The sequence below is a fragment of the Lepidochelys olivacea genome (genome assembly GCF_965140295.1).
Source record: "Lepidochelys olivacea isolate rLepOli2 genome assembly, chromosome: 5".
NCBI lineage: Eukaryota > Metazoa > Chordata > Testudines > Cheloniidae > Lepidochelys > Lepidochelys olivacea.
The window spans coordinates 30,365,500-30,383,421 of record NC_140415.1 but is presented as its reverse complement, the minus strand read 5'-3'; the positions used below and the strand labels follow the sequence as shown (position 1 = coordinate 30,383,421).

Here is a 17,922-nt window from a genome sequence, read left to right as displayed (position 1 = left end):
ACAATCACCATCTTGAGATAAAAAAACCCCACAGCATATTGCTATTATTGTTACCGATAAACATGGATGACTTTGCCCCCCAACTGTTTGTACACACAGCAAGATACACACTAGAGTGTGAGCAGAACACAACTTCAGATCCAAACACCCCTTATATTGTGAGGGTGTTCACCATCCAAACATAATGTCACAAACATTTTGCAAGTGATGCAGATCCTGATAATGGGCCAAATCGAAAGCTCTGATCCAACACGGTCAAACTACAGAGTGTTTGAAATAAGATCCAGGGTGAAATTCTGTCCCCTTGAAGTCAATGGGACTTTTGTTATTAACGTCAATGAGGCCTGGATATTACCCCCAGACTCTCCTACTTGCATCCAGTGAGCCTCATTCACTACACAACCCTGCCTGATTTACTATCCAGCCTGGACACTGAATAGGGTAGGTAACAACAGCCACTAAAGCAAGATGAAATAGGAATGTGGTAACAACAGTCACTAAAGCAAGATGAAATATTTTCAAGGAATAGTAAATCCTTTTGACCTAAACAAATATTTGTTTTCTTGTTTTTTGGTCTGGTGAGAAAAAACTAAAAACAATTCAGGTTTGCTTCTAATACAATAATTTTATTTGTTTTTTATTTTTGGTTCAACCAGTGAACCAGAAAAATAAATTATTCACTCAGTTCTATCTGTGATCATGGAAATAGAGATTATAGTAATGCATATACACGACAGGGCTGAGTGGAGTAATAACTTACAAAAGCAACCTCTTTCATCTCCTAACTTTATTTTTATTTATTTTATTTGTTTATGTTTATTTCAAGACTATTTTTGAATAAGTTGATCCTTCAACGGCCTCAAGAGTTTTTAGGCATGAAAGAGATTTCCCTACAATACATATGTGCTCAGTTTCCTGATTTGTAATTTATGACTTTGTTTTTTACAATCAGTGCCAACGTTTGTAATACGGATTTTTCTAGCTGATCGCTTCTAGCCGCTGTGTCAAGTTTCCAGGCTCCACAAGAGCAAGTCTTAGTGATCACAGGAAAGGTTGTGAACTTGACTTACATAATGCTTGGCACTCTTTGAGCAAGTCTACTTTACTTCCCACTAAAAAACAGTTATCAACATGTAACAGAGCCCTGCATGAGCTCTGTCTCCTGAACATACTGTACCAAAATGAGATACACAATAGCTAAATTAATTTAGACAAAGTGAGCAGGTTTAGGCTACTGAAGGTAAAGGTTAAAGACATTAATCTGGGAATCTCTCAAGATGAGATTTAAAACAGACTAAAATAGCAAAACAAAACACTGAGTGTGTATTCTTGTTTTCCTACTTGACCATATCAGCTAAAGTATAAAAGATGCAGTCAGCAAAAATGTTCACTCTGTGCACTTTAATGGATATTAGACTACTTAGTAATCTCAAACTTGCTAAATATTCAGGCCCAACAGCAGAAGGTATTATGAAGTAGGGAACGCTCCAGTGACTCTGTGGCTTCCATTATAACCAAGCCCATCTGGTAAAAAATTCCTAGTCTCTGCCTTGGGGATCAGCACAATGTACAACTACTATAGTCATGATACAAAAGCCAAACAAACTCTTCAGATCCTGCTGTTTATTTTGTTATGACCACATATTAGCTATGGTCTGAGCTCTGGCTCAGTTGGAAGTAGCTGCTCCAATACAGTAGCAAAACCAGTGCATTTTATGGAAATAATTGAAAATGCAAGCATGTCACCTATCTCTTGTGATTATCTAGCTTGATGTTCTTTCCCATATAGCTCAGTTTCAACCGCAAATATGGTTTAGCCACTCAAAAACAGTATATTACTGTAACTACAGACTAATGGAAACAGTATGTGTAGCCAGCCCTTTAAACAAAAAGCTATGTAAATTAAAATAGAGGGAAATCAATCCACAAAGGACTGAGCCCTGACAGAATACTGAAGCCTAAATTTCATTAAGTCTGTAAATTTCAGTCTGTAAATGAAATGTGGTACATCCAAAAGTAGGCCACTTACAGCTTGATTCATGGCAGAACTCCCACTGACACCAGTGTGCTAATATTACTTTGATAACAATGATGGTATACTGCTCTGGATCAAGGGCACTGTGTGGATCCTTGCACTGAAGGATTGTGAAGGCAGGTCTACTGTTCATTCCCCCTTCAAAGAGTGCTGGGATAAACTTTGTCTTTCAATCTGAAACTCTCAATTTCTTCTTGTAATAAACTGACAGTCATTGGTGAGCATCTTGGTAACTACAACAGTAGCATGACGCTTTTCCCTTGCAACTAACAATCAGTTATTTATGTCCTCTTCAAAGGCTTGAGAAGCTCTGAGTGTTGTGGGTTGCCCTGCTAATCTATTTAATGTAGCCTTCTCAAGATCATCTGGTTTTATTGTACCAAAGTGGATGCTGTCCTTGTAGCGCTTTCTGGGACGGCCTTGATTCCGATGACCTTGTGCCAATTCTCCATAGAAAATTTTTATGGGAAGTCGATCTTCAGGAATCCTAATGACATGTCCAACCCAGCATAGTTGGGCTTTAATTAGCCTGGCCTCGATGCTTATGGCATTTGACTTTTGGAGAAGCTCCAGGTTGGTAATTTTGTTCTGCCAACGGATGCCCATGCTGGTGTGCAGAGACTGCATATGGAAGTTTGATATGTTTGAAGCTGTTTGAAGTTTGAAGCTGTTTGATATGCCATTTGTATGGTGTCCAGGTCTCACAGCCATAGAGGAGAGAAGTGAGCACAAAAGCATGTTCCCTACTAGATGGGATCAAAACTATTCAGTTGTTTGTCACAGGTCCTAAACTGCTAACACAGAGAGGAGATTATCCTTTAGCTCAAGTGTCAGGGTCCTGTGTTTTTTGAGCAACAGGATCCAAGGTCTTTCCCCACTTTCACCATGAAATTTCAAGTGGCCATGGATTTGTTATGTTAATATATTTGTGTAGTGATGTATTAGAGGCAGGTAGGGAACAAACTGATCTCCACCCCCTAACCTAACTACTGCTCCAAAAAAAAGTAAAAATCAAAAGTATAAATTCTTAGCCTGGGTTTCAGCCAACAAGCCTTATGTACTGAACACTAAGAGAGGGCTTTATCCTGTACCCAGTAAATTCAATGGCTAAACTCCCATTCACATCCAATGGGAGATGGATAAAATCCCTAGCATTTCCTAGTTTAGTTTCTCCTACGGCAGATCTGATGAACAAGCAAATACTTTGATTACAAAAGAAAGCAGATGTTTCTGAACTAGATGAGATTAAAAAGCTCTTCTTTATTTAATACAGGGTTCTGGTAGATGAAAACGTAATGTAATGTAATGATGCAAATGATATACAGAATCAAGCTACCTGACCATAACAGATGCAGAAGGCCATATTCTCTCTTAAAAACAAAAAACTTCTGGTTGTCTATTTAAAAGGTTTTTATAAATTACAAAGACAAGTGATAATGCAGAACAAATCAAAAACAGAACACACACATAAGAAACGATGGACAACATGTTCTAAAAAATAAAGTGGCCTTAGGAAAAGATATTTTATGCAACAGGAAGTACTACTTTCATTTAAGAAATTCTCAAATTGATCACAACGTAGAATTAGGGGAGCTTAATGGAGAAATATGGAGGAGAAAGTAAAGGAAACAACTAAGTGGGAAATAGACATTAGGAGCTGAGAGACTATTTATTGTAGTTGGGAGTTCATATAATGAAACTGAATGCTCAATCTGAACTTACCCCTATCCAGTAAGGTCAATCAGTTTGGTGTTTATTTTAATGGAAGTAGGATGATGTCTACTATGCTGGATATCAAGAGAACATGTTCTGAGATTCTAACTCAGTGACTCTTTCAAGATACACAGAGAAATGAACAGCGCTGGCTATCAATAAAGGCAACTTCAAATATACACAGCCTTGTGCTAATAAACTAATAAGCACCAAATATGGGGAAACTGGAATTTTCTCTCCAGATGTGGTAAACAGATACAATAACACTAGCAAAGTAGGCCACTTTCTAGTTTATCACTAACTAGGCTCCAGGTAGAACCCTTGCATGAATGGATAGCAGTAAGGTTCTGGGTCAACTCCCCTCCTCCATTTGGGAAATGGAAGAACTTTTTTCATGAATGTAAATCAGCAATGGAAGAGATCCCTTTGCATGACAATGCCTGGAAGAAAGAAAGTAGAATGTTCCTGTATCTGAAAAATTAAAGGTTTTATTGCTGAGGCTTGGTCTACACCACAGAGTTAGGTCGATGTAAGGCAGCTTACGTTGACCTAACTCTGTAAGTGTCTACACTACAACGTTGCTCCTCCTGCTCCTGTAAATCACTTACTACACGACCTTATAAATCTCTGTGAGAGGCGTAGTGCTTAGGTCAGTGTAGTTAGGGCGATCACTTCATTGCTTACGTTGACAGTGGGCTGTGAGTCCCAGGGTGGAGTGGGGGACGCTCTGGCTGTGAGCCCTGAGGGGGCTGACAGCTTGGGCTATAGGTCCCAGGGTGGGGCTCCAGCTGCCAGTGCCTCACAATGCCCCACACAGTTAAATCAATGGAAGCACTCCTGGTGAGGATTCACACCACCTACAGAGAGGGCGTAGTGTGGACATGAACCACTACAGTAATTACTGCGGTGGCTGTACATTGACTTAACTTAGGCCGACTTAATTGTGTAGTGTAGACAAGGCCTAAGATGGTTGGAGGAAAGGGCCGAAGAGGAGAACATTCCCAGCACCAATTTGCTGCCAACACTTAGGATATCAGAATGGCCTTTTTACAAGGTTTCATTGGTCATTTTTGCCTCAGTGGCACAGAAGCTCTTGGCTACTACATAGCTGCAGATATACAGAAACAGAGTTAGACCAACTCTATAGTATGGCAGTATAATGTGGGTGCTGAGGAACACTGAAGAGCAGTGGATTGAAGTTTTCAATTTGTAGCCTATAGGTATAGTTATTTGCCAGGTAAGACATATGAATAAGTTAAGGCAGTAAAGCAATGAGCCCTACACACCTCAGGCCTGTAAGATAACAGTTTATCTAAACAAGGCATAAGGCCCAAAGCCTTACACGTGCAGTTAACCAGGAGTAACCTTGGATCATAAGCTATCACAAGACAGAGTGCTGTAATGACTAAACTGTTGACAGGTAACCACAAGATGCTAATTTATACCAGTTTGGCATATTTTAAGTTAGGAATATCAGCAGATGTCCCACCACAAGAATACCAAGGTAACGAATTGACATACATGCTAATAAACTTGCGGTAATAAACCAGCCAATTAGCCTATGGGAGAAGAGCACCCGAACATTAGTAAGGTGAGGAAATACAAATAAGGAAAAGGGAATGAAATCCCTATTGATTATGCATTAGTAAGGCTAAGATTTTGTCATGGTTATTTTTAGTAAAAGTCATGGAAAGGTCAAAAGCAATAAACAAAAATTCATGGAAGCCGCAGCAGCAAAAGTCACAGACAGGTCACTGCTTCCGTGAATTTCTGTTTATTGCTTGTGACCTGTCTGTGACTTTTGCTGCTGCGGCTCTATGGTTTCCCCTGCCACTGTGGTGGCTGGGAGCTGTGGAGTTCCTCTTCTGCCCACGGCAGCTGGAAGCTGCAGGGTGACCATATTTCCCAAGGAGAAAACAGGACACCCCCAGCCGCTTGCCTGAGGCGTCCCACACCCCCTTTGTGAGGCTGTCGCCCGTCACTGAAACCCTGAGGAGGGCCCCCTCAGGAATTTGTCACCTGTCGCTAGAACCTTGTCGAGGGGCCCCTGTTGCTGCTGTCCCCAGAACCCTGCCATGATCCCGCTGGGCTGCTAGCTCCAGAGTCCTGCAGCCCCTGGGGCTGAAGCAGAGAATGTCACAGAGGTCTCTGGAAGTCACGGATTCCATGACTTCCACGACCTCCATGACATAAAAGTAGCCTTATGCATTAGGCATAGTAGCATCAGTGTAACACATTATAAAAGTTGTCTCCTAGCTTGTGTTCTCTGGGAGCCGTAACTCTTGGGAGATGCCACAATGACAACCACTGATGATGATGAGGACGACGAATATTTTGGTTCTTTTTGCAAGGGATGGTGTGAGTATACAGATGCTCAGATACATGGCACATTCTGTGTTATCTCTACCTACCTTGTTGTGTAGGAGTGTTTGTAACTTTGCTAACTGTGTTAATAAAACTGTTACAAATACAGAGGGTTTACCCCTGCACATTGGGGTTCCCAACTGAACAATAATTTTAATATACTCAGCCTGATTTTTGAACAAGAACCTACCAAATCTCAGACTGTTAATGGGAAATTCTTAAGTAATCACTTTAATTAATATACAATCAACAGATCAGCTACAAGTTCTCATTGTCTTTATTTGCTGCTCGATATTAAATGGCAGGACACAATCAGCAATGAGGATATTTGTAGCTGAATCCAGAAACCACCTCCATCAGCACTAGTTCAGTTTCGGGAACTTTTTTAGTATGGACATGTTATTAGGATGGAAGACCAATGAATTATGATGCTTAGCAGCATTCCTTAGTAAACATGTGGCTGGCAATCACATGGCAAAAAAGCTTCAGTGATGTAATAAAATCTCCAATGAAGGACAAACTGAATATCCAGCTAGATCACCTTAAGAACCCAGCTTGAGATCAATCCAGGTTGAACTCAATCTACATGGAGGTTACTTCCCTTTGGGATTTGCCTTGGCGATGATGAAGCACAGATCAGTTTGCTTGAGTAACAAGTATTCTCTAAATGTTGTAGTAGGATTACGTAAATTATCAACAAATATTGTTGGTTTCAACTCTCTAGGTTGTCAAAGGGATTTTTAATACTTTCTCAATATAGTCTAATTAAGTTAAAAAGAAAAAAACCTCTATTGATACAGAGGAGCCAGCTGAGGTGGTTCAGGCACCTGATAAGGATGCCCCCTGGGAGGTTTCCTTTGGAACTCTACCAGGCACATCCCACTGGGAGGAGGCTGACCCAGGACACGCTGGAGGGATTATATCTCCCAGCTGGCCTGGGAATGCCCCAGGAGGAGCTGGAACCTTTTGTGAAAGAAAGGGAGGTGTGGTCCTCCCTACTCTCCATGCTGCCGCTGCGACCCTCACCAGGAAAAGCAGAATAAAGGAAAAAGAGACTAAGAAAAAAAAATCCTATACAGGAACTTAATAGTGGGAAATGAGGCAGTAATGGACAATCATTTCCTCTCTTAGGGCCAAATCCTCCCGTGCCCAGAACACAGGACATGAGTCCTCAGTTTTCCCTGCCAATGTGACCTCACACATGGTGCATGGGAGGTCACACTGCACAGAGGACACCATTTGGCAGAGCATGCCGCCCCGCTCCTGCTGTTGTGAACTTGCATGCACCGAGTGTGCAAGGTCATGCTGGCAGGAGTAGAACTGTACACTCTATAAAATGGCTTCCTCCATGGGTGATACCAGACAAAACCACGCCCGGTTTTACATAAGTACCGGACAGAGGACAAACCAGAGAAAAACAGGACTGTCCAGCTTAAAATCAGACAAATGTACTGCTTACCCATAACTCATCCACCTGCACAGAGCCCAAGTAGCAGGGCGGAAAGAATCTACTGTCTAAGGATATGTCTACACTACAGATGGTACAGCAGCACAGCTATGGTGCTGCAGCTGTAGCATTGGAGTGTAGAGACTTGCTACAGAGACAGAAGGGGTTTTCCGTCTCTGTACTTAATCCAGCCCCTCAAAAAGTGGTAACTGGGTCATCGGAAGAAGTCTTCTGTCAAACTAGTGGTTTCTGTAACAGGACTCAGGTTGGCTGAACTATCTCTTTCAGGGGTGTGACGTACCTAGGTTGACCTACATTTTAGGTGTAGATCAGGCTTGAGTTAGATTAGTGGGAGCCACTCTGCAGCAAATACAGCAGCTACTGAGCACCTGCTGCCCTTGGGCAATCATTCCCATACCCTTGGCCCAACAGAAAGCCCCACAGAGCAGGGATGTGGAGGCACCCCTAGGGAGCTGGACCCTGTGACATATTCTCTCCAAATCTCTCCCTGCCTTTCCCCTCAGTGTGCAGAGGAACCACACCACTCAGGGTAGGCAAACAGTATCCTCCAGTGGCCTCAGAAGATCAGTTAGGATTTGTCCCTTAGAAAACCAGCCTGCAGACATAAACACCACTGGCACAATTGACTGCATTAGTAAGTACAGCAAGAGTTTGTACTTCTCTCATTTACAAAACAATAAGGGTAACTAATAAGTTTCCAATTATTTCCCAATTTATCTGAGTGACTCAGCTTGCAATTATGTTTCGGGGAGTGATGGGGAAACAGATGCTTGTGCCTTTTTATTATCTAAAATGGAATCCTTTCTTGTGAAAAAAACTAGCAGTACATTTATGTATTGCACACAATTAGTGTAGTCAATCAACATTAGGATGATGTTTTCAGTAGGATGTGGTTAGAGCTGTACTCTCATCAGAAGGATAAATAAGGAGAGTGCAGCGTAGGTGGTAAATGAATACCACACATGATTGACTACGCTCTTCAACAGCAAGCAATGCTCCTGGAAGAGCGTAATTGCTATAAATTCTGTGTCTACTCCAAAATGCCCATTTGTAAGACCTCCATGAACAGAAAACAGGTCTCAGAAAAACCAAGACTAAATACTCTTGGATTTTATGTTTAACGTTATGCCCAGGAGGGAGAAGGGGATCTTTCCTCTGACCTGACAACCTCACTCTAAATTGTTTTTCTTTTACCATTAAGCACATTTTTACCTTCATGGATCATGGCCTAAATGGCTCCTCTGTGATGTTTCCCTTTCAAGTATGAGACTTGCAGTCTAAAATTGTTACCCTGAATGCTTGTTTATGGGTCAAATTCAGGCCCTCAGCACTGTTGAGACACAGAGGAACTGTCATAAATATAAAGGGAAGGGTAAACCCCTTTGAAATCCCTCCTGGCCAGGGGAAAGCTCCTCTCACCTGTAAAGGGTTAAGAAGCTAAAGGTAACCTCGCTGGCACCTGACCAAAATGACCAATGAGGAGACAAGATACTTTCAAAAGCTGGGAGGAGGGAGAGAAACAAAGGGTCTGTGTCTGTCTATATGCTGGTCTTTGTCGGGGATAGACCAGGAATGGAGTCTTAGAACTTTTAGTAAGTAATCTAGCTAGGTATGTGTTAGATTATGATTTCTTTAAATGGCTGAGAAAAGGATTGTGCTGAATAGAATAACTATTTCTGTCTGTGTATCTTTTTTGTAACTTAAGGTTTTGCCTAGAGGGGTTCTCTATGTTTTTTAATCTAGTTACCCTGTAAGATATCTACCATCCTGATTTTACAGGGGGGATTTCTTTATTTCTATTTACTTCTATTTTTATTAAAAGTCTTCTTGTAAGAAACGGAATGCTTTTTCATTGCTCTCAGATCCAAGGGTTTGGGTCTGTGGTCACCTATGCAAATTGGTGAGGCTTTTTATCCAACATTTCCCAGGAAAGGGGGGGTGCAAGTGTTGGGAGGATTGTTCATTGTTCTTAAGATCCAAGGGTCTGGGTCCGTAGTCACCTAGGCAAATTGGTGAGGCTTTTTACCAAACCTTGTCCAGGAAGTGGGGTGCAAGGTTTTGGGAAGTATTTTGGGGGGAAGGACGCGTCCAAACAGCTCTTCCCCAGTAACCAGTATTAGTTTGGTGGTGGTAGCGGCCAGTCCAAGGACAACGGGTGGAATATTTTGTACCTTGAGGAAGTTTTGACCTAAGCTGGTAAAGATAAGCTTAGGAGGTTTTTCATGCAGGTCCCCACATCTGTACCCTCGAGTTCAGAGTGGGGGAGGAACCTTGACAGGAAGGTAAATGCAGCAAAGTAGCATTACTGTGTGCTGACAGTCAGACTAGCTGCTGCTTCCTGTGAAATCATCTGCGTAAACATGGGGCAGCTCTTTCAGGGGACATAGGCACTAGACAACAAGGACCTGATCCCATGCCTCAATGACATATCATGCCGTGCAGGACCTGAGTGATTTGGGGACATGTCCTCTTTTACAGTGTGATCATCACCATGGTATTTGGTAATTTTGAGCATATTTATGTGCAGCCATAGGAATGAATATGCACTCTTTGCTACAGTGAAGTCGTCCCACCCCAGCACAAGTACCTTTCTAGAAGAGGACAGAAGGTTAGTAGGCCGAGCATTAAGTATTTTGGCTGTAGAGTTTTATATGCCTTCATGATATCCTTTAAGTTATAATGTCCACCCCTTTTCCTCAGCAGAACTTCATTGCCACAACTTTTTTCTGGACAGGGCTCCCTCTAATCTGTAGCTGCACTAACAGAACTTGTCTAAAAAATGTATTGCCCTCACTATCTCCACTTTTCTTTATTATTTAACATACTGTGTTATGGTTACATATTTATTTATTGGTAAGATTATTTTCCTGGAATCAGTTGCCTGCTGAGGACCTGAATTTTTAGTTAGGGATTAACTGTCCTATATTCTAATGATTTGAAAATGTAAGAATTCTGCACTATACTGATGTTATCACTTAGTATAAAAAAGTGTATGGGGGAAAATAAATCTGCATATCATTCATTATGAAGAGAAATAACACATTTATTCAAAAGATAAATACTCCATGTTGAATACAAAAAGTATGGCAAATTAATTAATTAAATCAGTCAGTATCACAAGCCCTACTCTATTTTCTTCCATTTAGTATTTAAATAAACATTGAGTGCTATAAAAATAATAATAAATGTCATTTTCCCTTCCAATGTAAGTTACCTTTAGGAAGAGGAACTCAGCAGAACCAATATAACCAGTCAGGGCTTTCAACATTTGTGCAACTTGTGCTAACATACTGTCCTATTTTTAAATTTTTATTTCTTATTGCACTTGAATGTGGTAGGTGGTACACAGAGCAGCAGCCACTGGTGAACTTTGTGGCATGTGGGCATAGCCTATAAAACAAATCATGCCCACTTGTCCCCATGGACTACCATCCACACCCACCTCCAAACATGGCAAACGGGAGGACGGGCCCTAGGAAGGTTACCCTCCCATGCTGTCTAGGGCCCTTACTTACCCTGGCCAGTCCCGGGCCTGGACTCTTCCCAGGATGGTGGTGGTCCTCCTCTTTTTCCTCTGTTATGTTCTCTCTCTCCACTGCCTCATCCCCTGCAGACTGCGCAGTGAAGGTCTGATAGGAGGCAAATTGTGGCTATTTTGGGTGGGGTTTGGAGCACCACATTCACTGCCCAAGTCACAAGCTGTGGTGACTGCAGAGTGCTCTAAAGCGTTGTATTCCAACTGCACTGCGTAGACCAGGGGTGGGCAAACTATGGCGCAGGGGCCACATCCGGCCCTCCAGATGTTTTAATCTGGCCCTTGAGCTCCCGCTGGGGAGCGGGGTCCGGGGCTTGCCCCACTCCGGCAGTCCAGCCAGGGAGCGGGCCCATGGGCTTGCCTCACTCCGTGTGGCTCCCGGAAGCAGCAGCATGTCCCCCGTCCGGCTCCTACATGTAGGGGCAGCAAGGGGGCTTTGCACGCTGCCCCCGCCCCAAGCGCCTGCGGACAGGGCAGCGTGCAGAGCTGCCTGACTGCGCCTCCACATAGGAGCTGGAGGGGGAACATGCTGCTGCTTCTGGGAGCTGCTTGAGGTAAGCACCGCCCCTGAGCTTGCACCCCTGACTCCCTCCGGTGCCCCAACCCTCTGACCCAACCCTGATCCCCCTCCCACCCTCCAAACCCCTTGGTCCCAGCCCGGAGCGCCCTCCTGCACCCCCAACCCCTCATCCCCAGCCCCACCCCAGAGCCAGCACCCCCAGCTGGAGCCCTCACACCCCGTGCATCTCAACCCCCTACCCTAGCCCGGAGCCCCTTCCTGCATCCTGAATTCCTCATTTCTGACCCCACCCCAGAGCCCGCACCCCAAACCCCAATTTCGTGAGCATTCATGGCCCGCCATACAATTTTCATACCCAGATGTGGCCCTCAGGCCAAAAAGTTTGCCCACCCCTTGTGTAGACCCTGCTAGCATGCTCTAAAAGATACCCTGAGCACATTAATGTAGTCAAGCCTGTGGCTTGGGCGGTGAATCCCAGCATCTAAAATCACACTCAGAATTGGCATGGGTTTCCTTCTGTCAGCAGTCTGTGCACGAGCCAGAAAGGGGTGATGAAGAGCACCTTGCTACTATACAAATCGCAAACCCAACAAATCTATAGCAGCCCCCTCCATGCATGTTTTATTTTGTGGGGTGGGGCAGTGCCCCAACGCCCTGTGTATTTGAGCCTCCACTGGCATAGAGATAAATAGAATCACATTTTCTGCCCCAAACAGCTTATAATCTGAATTCAGATTCATAATGAGAGGGTCACAAACAAACTTAAAAGTCAGGGACACGGGGAGGTAGGACCAAAGTGTTGTAGTTTAGCCTAGTCCTGTTCTCTGAAGAACACCAGTGTGTTGTGATGGGAACAAGCCATTGAATCCCATATGGTTCCAAGCCTCCTCAGTCTGGGTAGTGACTGGTTACCATTCCTAGCTCTGGGTCTGTCAGGTGTATTCCCAGATGAAGACCCTGTGTCTGACACCCTTCTTGGGCAGTGGGACCTCACAGTCCAGTTGCCTTGACTCCAGAACCAATGCCATAACCCCTGTCACTTATGCACAATGCATCCCAAGTGGCTGTGGGAGCCCTGTTTTTTCTAGCTACACCCTTAAGGGACAACATGACAATACAGCAAGGAAGTGCAGGCTTAGCAAAGGAATTTCTTAACCACAAGCACTTTTACTCTTAAAACCAACTCCTGAATGTAACCCCCCTGAGTGTGTCCCAACCACCTATGTGAGTCCAGAGTTTGTCCTTTAGACCAGGCAGCTCTTCCTACCTACTTGGTCTGGTATTCAAGCAGGGGAATGGCTCCCTTTGGTTAGAGAACATTCCTCTTTTAAAACAGCTCCTGACATTTCCCTACCCCCGTTTTTCTGCTGGGGACTTCCCAGGCTCCAACCTCCAGATTAGCTTCTGGGAGAGTTGTTCAAAATCAATGGCTCATCTGGTAGCAACTCATTGTTTCACTAGGGGAACTTTTCAGACAGTCTTTCTACTAAGTGTCAAGTTCCTGCTACAAAATGATTGCTCTGAGCCACGCTACAGGTTACTTTAAAAATGGAGGTTGAAATACAACATGGCGTACACAAAACCAAAATGGAATTCACATGTTGACAGGCATATCCCCCAAACCATCACACAAGGTTATAATAGTAAAGTCACCCAGTTACTTTGCCAGGCATGTTCAAATCCTGATGGTTCAGCTAAATTTGATTTTTAAGTTTCCCCTCTTGATTAACAATAATTCTTTTCTAATAGCCAAAAAGGCAGAAGAGAACTGAATGAGGAGAAGGGAGGTATCTTGGTTACCAGGCTTGGAAATGGCATTCCACACAGAGGGGGCAGCACAGAAGGAGGTGGGAATGAGGAAAGCTTCGCTGACAGAGTGGAAGAGACTGAGTGAAAGCACAAGGAGACACAGACTGGGGCTGGGTACACAGGGCCTTGAACAAGGCCCGGGAGATTGAATTCAAAGCCTAGATTTCTCTGTGCTGGACATTAACAAACCGTCTCCCTGCAACCTGCTCACATGTTCCATATGCCCATAGACAATGGGGCAAAAGAAAGCCCAAAGTGCTTCATATCCCACTCTTTGAGGCACTTGTGGATGTGTCACACCTTGGACCGAATGGTATGCTAAACAGCAAGGGCACAGTTCATCAGGATTGAGCAAATATTGCACTAGGTCCTGGAATAGAAGCAGCTAGACCCCCTGAGTTCCTTTAACGAAGGGAGAGGATGGTGGCCAGATGCCCCTTGTGACCCAATGTGGGTCAGGTGGATATATACACTTAACCTGACTCACTCCAACAACTGCAAGAACCCTCTTACGTGTAACTGCCCTCCTTCCCATGTGACAAAGGGAAGTCTTTGGCATTAGAAATTGGTCAACCTAGTCTTGGATAGAAAGAGACATTCACAATCACCAAAAAGTCAGAAAAGAATTCTGCTGATGACATTTAATACTATCCTGACTGGTCAGCACAGTAACTGGGCAAGGATGCAATACCTGTGTAGCTACTCTAAATGGCAGCAAATATTTACACATTAGTGTCCTAAGTTTAACTAAAAGAGTAACACAGAAGTGTATATGAAGAGAACACCACTTGAGGAATGCACTACCAAGGGAAAGTTAAGGTGTGGGGGAATACAAAACACACAGTGGGAGTGGATTGAGGGGAACAGACAACATGGAACTAGAAGGGAAGAGGAATTAAAATGAACAAAGAAATATTAGGAAAAATAAAACAAAACGGGAGGTGGATAGAAAATGGGAGGGAAAGCATGAGAGAACATAAATAAGATGATTGGAGTTGGAAGATAAGACGGAAGATGGAAGGAACATAGAAAGGACAACTGTGCAACCCAGGAGAGATCCCAAAACAGTTAAAGAAAAATATAAATAGTTTTATTTACCAAGCAGCCCTCACTGAAGCCCTACCTAATGATACAGAAACAGCACAAAAAGTCTAGTAGAAAACATCCCCTAAGAATCAAGTGAGATTGTCAAAATGCAAGAAAAAGGGGGGTTAACCTGGAGTTATACATGAGCCCAACAGTGGTCAAAAGAAAAGCAGATTTAACTGAAAACATTTTTGAAATATTTTTAAAAATCAGAGTTGAACTGTGCCAATTGTTTTTGAAGAACACATTTCATGCCTTAGAGATGGGATGGAAGTGGAATTTCCATATGTCTTGTATTGGGAGACTAATATTCCCTCTGGTGACACCTCAACTACACAAATCCAAAACTTCAACACCACACCCATTCACAGAGCAGGACACACTCAGGATATCAAAGGGACCACCTCCCTGGTCATGACCTTCCATGACAGCTGCATTCCTTAGGAACAATAGAATTGTCAATTACAAAGGTGAGCTTCCCAAGAATAAGATATCCTGAGGCAAAGAAACCCTGCTAAAAGAGAATGAGAATAAATGACGCTTGTGCTCATGAGGGCACATGTTGCTAATATAAGGTCAGTCTGTGGAAGTATATTCATACTGCATCCAACACATGGTGCTCTCCAAAGAGAGGGTTTGGCTGAAAATGAACCAAGATTTGTAACCTGATTCACTATCATTGAAGGCACCACATTGATAAGAAGGGAAAAGGAGGAGCTAGCCCTCATAATGATGACTTCTACCCAGTAACAAATGTTCTAGTTTCCTAGTATTGTGGACACGGTGTGTGAAATCCTGGTGAGAATGAAGTCATTGAGCCATTGACCTCAGTGCGGCCAGGATCTCCCCCTGTTAAGTCCAACACCGCTCTCTCTCATTTTTGTCGAAAGCAGTCCAGCCATCAAATTTGCAGGGTCCCTGGGGCAAGAGACACACAGCTGCGGATTATCACTTTACTCATGACACTTTATACTGAACTTCATGACATCATCAAAAGGACTCATGTTGGGCACAGAATCCTCCCAATAGTTCATGAAGTTGGAGCTGAATTACAACTCATTGGATGTTTCCCCTGGGTAACTGGTGGTGATATTGGGCCTGCATCAGAGTTCATTATTTACACCTGTGACTAAGTCACTCCTGCTTTACACTGGCACACATGAGATCAGAATCAAGCCTATGATACCTGAACTTGCCATTGTCAAACATTCAGGCTGCTTCCGATTTCTGCAGATATTCATGTAGATAAATGGCAAGAGCCATTTGCCAAAACAATGATTACCTAATCTGTGATATCTGACTGGCAGGCAGAACAATCCCACTTTATATTCTCCTTGGATCTTTTAGGCAAGGTGTGCACTAATTTTCCAATGGCTACACAAAATCTAGAGACTAAAAACTCAGCTATTTTTAGGCACCGGGAGAGTGAAAATAGCAGCCATCTCTACAGAATAATCATCTATAGGAAGTTTATTGGTGGCAAGTACTCTGAATTTGTGGGAAATAAAACCTCCTAAAAAAGCCTTACATAAAATTGCCCAGAGTTGGTAAACCACAGAGATCCTGTTTTTCAATTCGAAGATATATTCACTGCTAAATCAGACCTGAAGAAGAGCTCTGTGTAAGAGCAAAAGCATGTTTCTTTCACCAACAGAAGTTGGCCCAATAAAAGATTATACCTATCCACATAGTCAGCCCAAAATCAGAGAGTTTGTAATTGCAGAAGGCAGCTGCTATGTATCTAACAGACATTTTTGTACAAAACATTGTCATTCCGTTACTTTTTCATGCCTGGAGTATAAGCCAATCAATGTGTGGAGGTATGTGGGGAGGAATGAAAATTTAATTTTTCATTCAGGGCATCCTCTGAAAGGCTCTGAAACAACATCATTCTTTCACTAGAAGGCCTATATCAACACAGAAAAGAAAACTGTACAGAATAACAGGGGAGATTTCAAAGCCATGTAAGGGACTAGGAAGTCCAAGTCCCATTAATTTTAACTGGATATCAAAATCCTTTACACAGCTTTGAAAATTTCAGGCCAAGACTTTTTGGGAGGGAAATACATGTGAGTTTGCATTTTCTGAGGCCAAGAAAGCATGCATTTTATTATTCAGTATTCTTTTTATATATAATATTTGGATCCTATGATCTTTCTTCGTTTAAGAAAGAAGTATGATCAATTCAGTTTTGGTACTGTAGAAATCTCTGGTACAAAGTGTTTCATTTATGGTTTTTAAATTGCAAGATTAATCATTATAGTATGGAAGCTTATTGATACACTAATTCAGAGTTTTATTACTGCCGAGGCTCTTCAGTTATGATTCACCCACCCATAGGAAGCTCCAATGAAATTGTAAAGAAATACAAAATAAAGGAATAACAAAGTACTGGTTTTCCTCTAATTTTGTCTTCAAATTGATGATGCATCTTCCTTTCTTTCTCATATTTTTGTTTTTTTTGCACAGTACTCTTAATAGCCTTCTCTTCCAAGCATTTAAAAAAGAAACTGACAATACTGTCCTCTACACACATCCTCTGGTTTTTTTGAGGGTTCTCAGAAGTTTAATAAAGATTTTTACTTTAATAGGGTTTCTAAAACAAAAGCCTTTCTAGCATATCACCTTTTTTAACAAAACATTGGCTCTGCATAGAGAATCTAATTATCATAAAGTTCAGACTACCACAGAAGTTCTGTTAGCTAAGTCAGCAACCTACTTTTGCATATACACTTTCATTGCTACCTTGATTCCTGGGTCCATCTGGATTTGTGAGCATGAAGGAAAATAAATGCGGCCCCATTAGCTAAATTTTGTTTGAAGTATCTGTAAAATTTCCCCAAACAGGTCAATTTCTATGAACGATTAATCTTTTTAAATATTCAACCTGATGTTAGATTCAGGAGGGTGCAAACGCAAAAGAGAAATTATTAAAGTGGCACAAGCACCTACATCTCAGAGCAGCAGGATTAAATTAAAGAAAGGGGAAATTTCGGTTGAATATCAAGAAAACCTTCCTGACAGTGAGTTCTATCAGATGGCAGAGCAGTCTCTCACATACCAAAGATAGCAGCAGACATTTAATTAGGTTTGACAAAGGGATGGAGAATATACACATGGGAACAGTCTTGCACTGGAAGGGAGTTGGACCAAATGACCTAGTACACCCCCAGCATCTTTAATTTCTGTGATCCTCAGGGCTGCACATATAGAGGGGGTTTCTGATCATCCACACAGTGTTGTCTAGCTTCATGTGCGTTTCCCAATTCAGCCTTACATTACTATTGCATTTGGTGACTCATGCACAAATTTGGACCATACAGGTGCGAGCAATCTACAGTAAGCAGATTAGTAAATTAAGCTGCAGCGTTTTCTGACAAGTTTCCAGAGGT

General features: G+C 42.6%; 1 protein-coding gene across 4 annotated transcripts in view; it reads right to left on the bottom strand.

Moving 5' to 3' along the window:
- GHR (growth hormone receptor) overlaps positions 1 to 17,922 on the bottom strand; it is a 209,302-nt gene that overhangs the window by 23,877 nt on the left and 167,503 nt on the right. The window contains exon 2 of one of the 4 annotated variants that reach the window (XM_084629151.1): positions 11,096 to 11,209. The exons of the other annotated variants lie outside the window; for them this stretch is intronic. The gene's annotated coding sequence lies outside the window, so the exon portion shown is untranslated. The remainder of the gene's footprint in view (positions 1 to 11,095; positions 11,210 to 17,922) is intronic. 4 annotated transcript variants of the gene reach the window in all.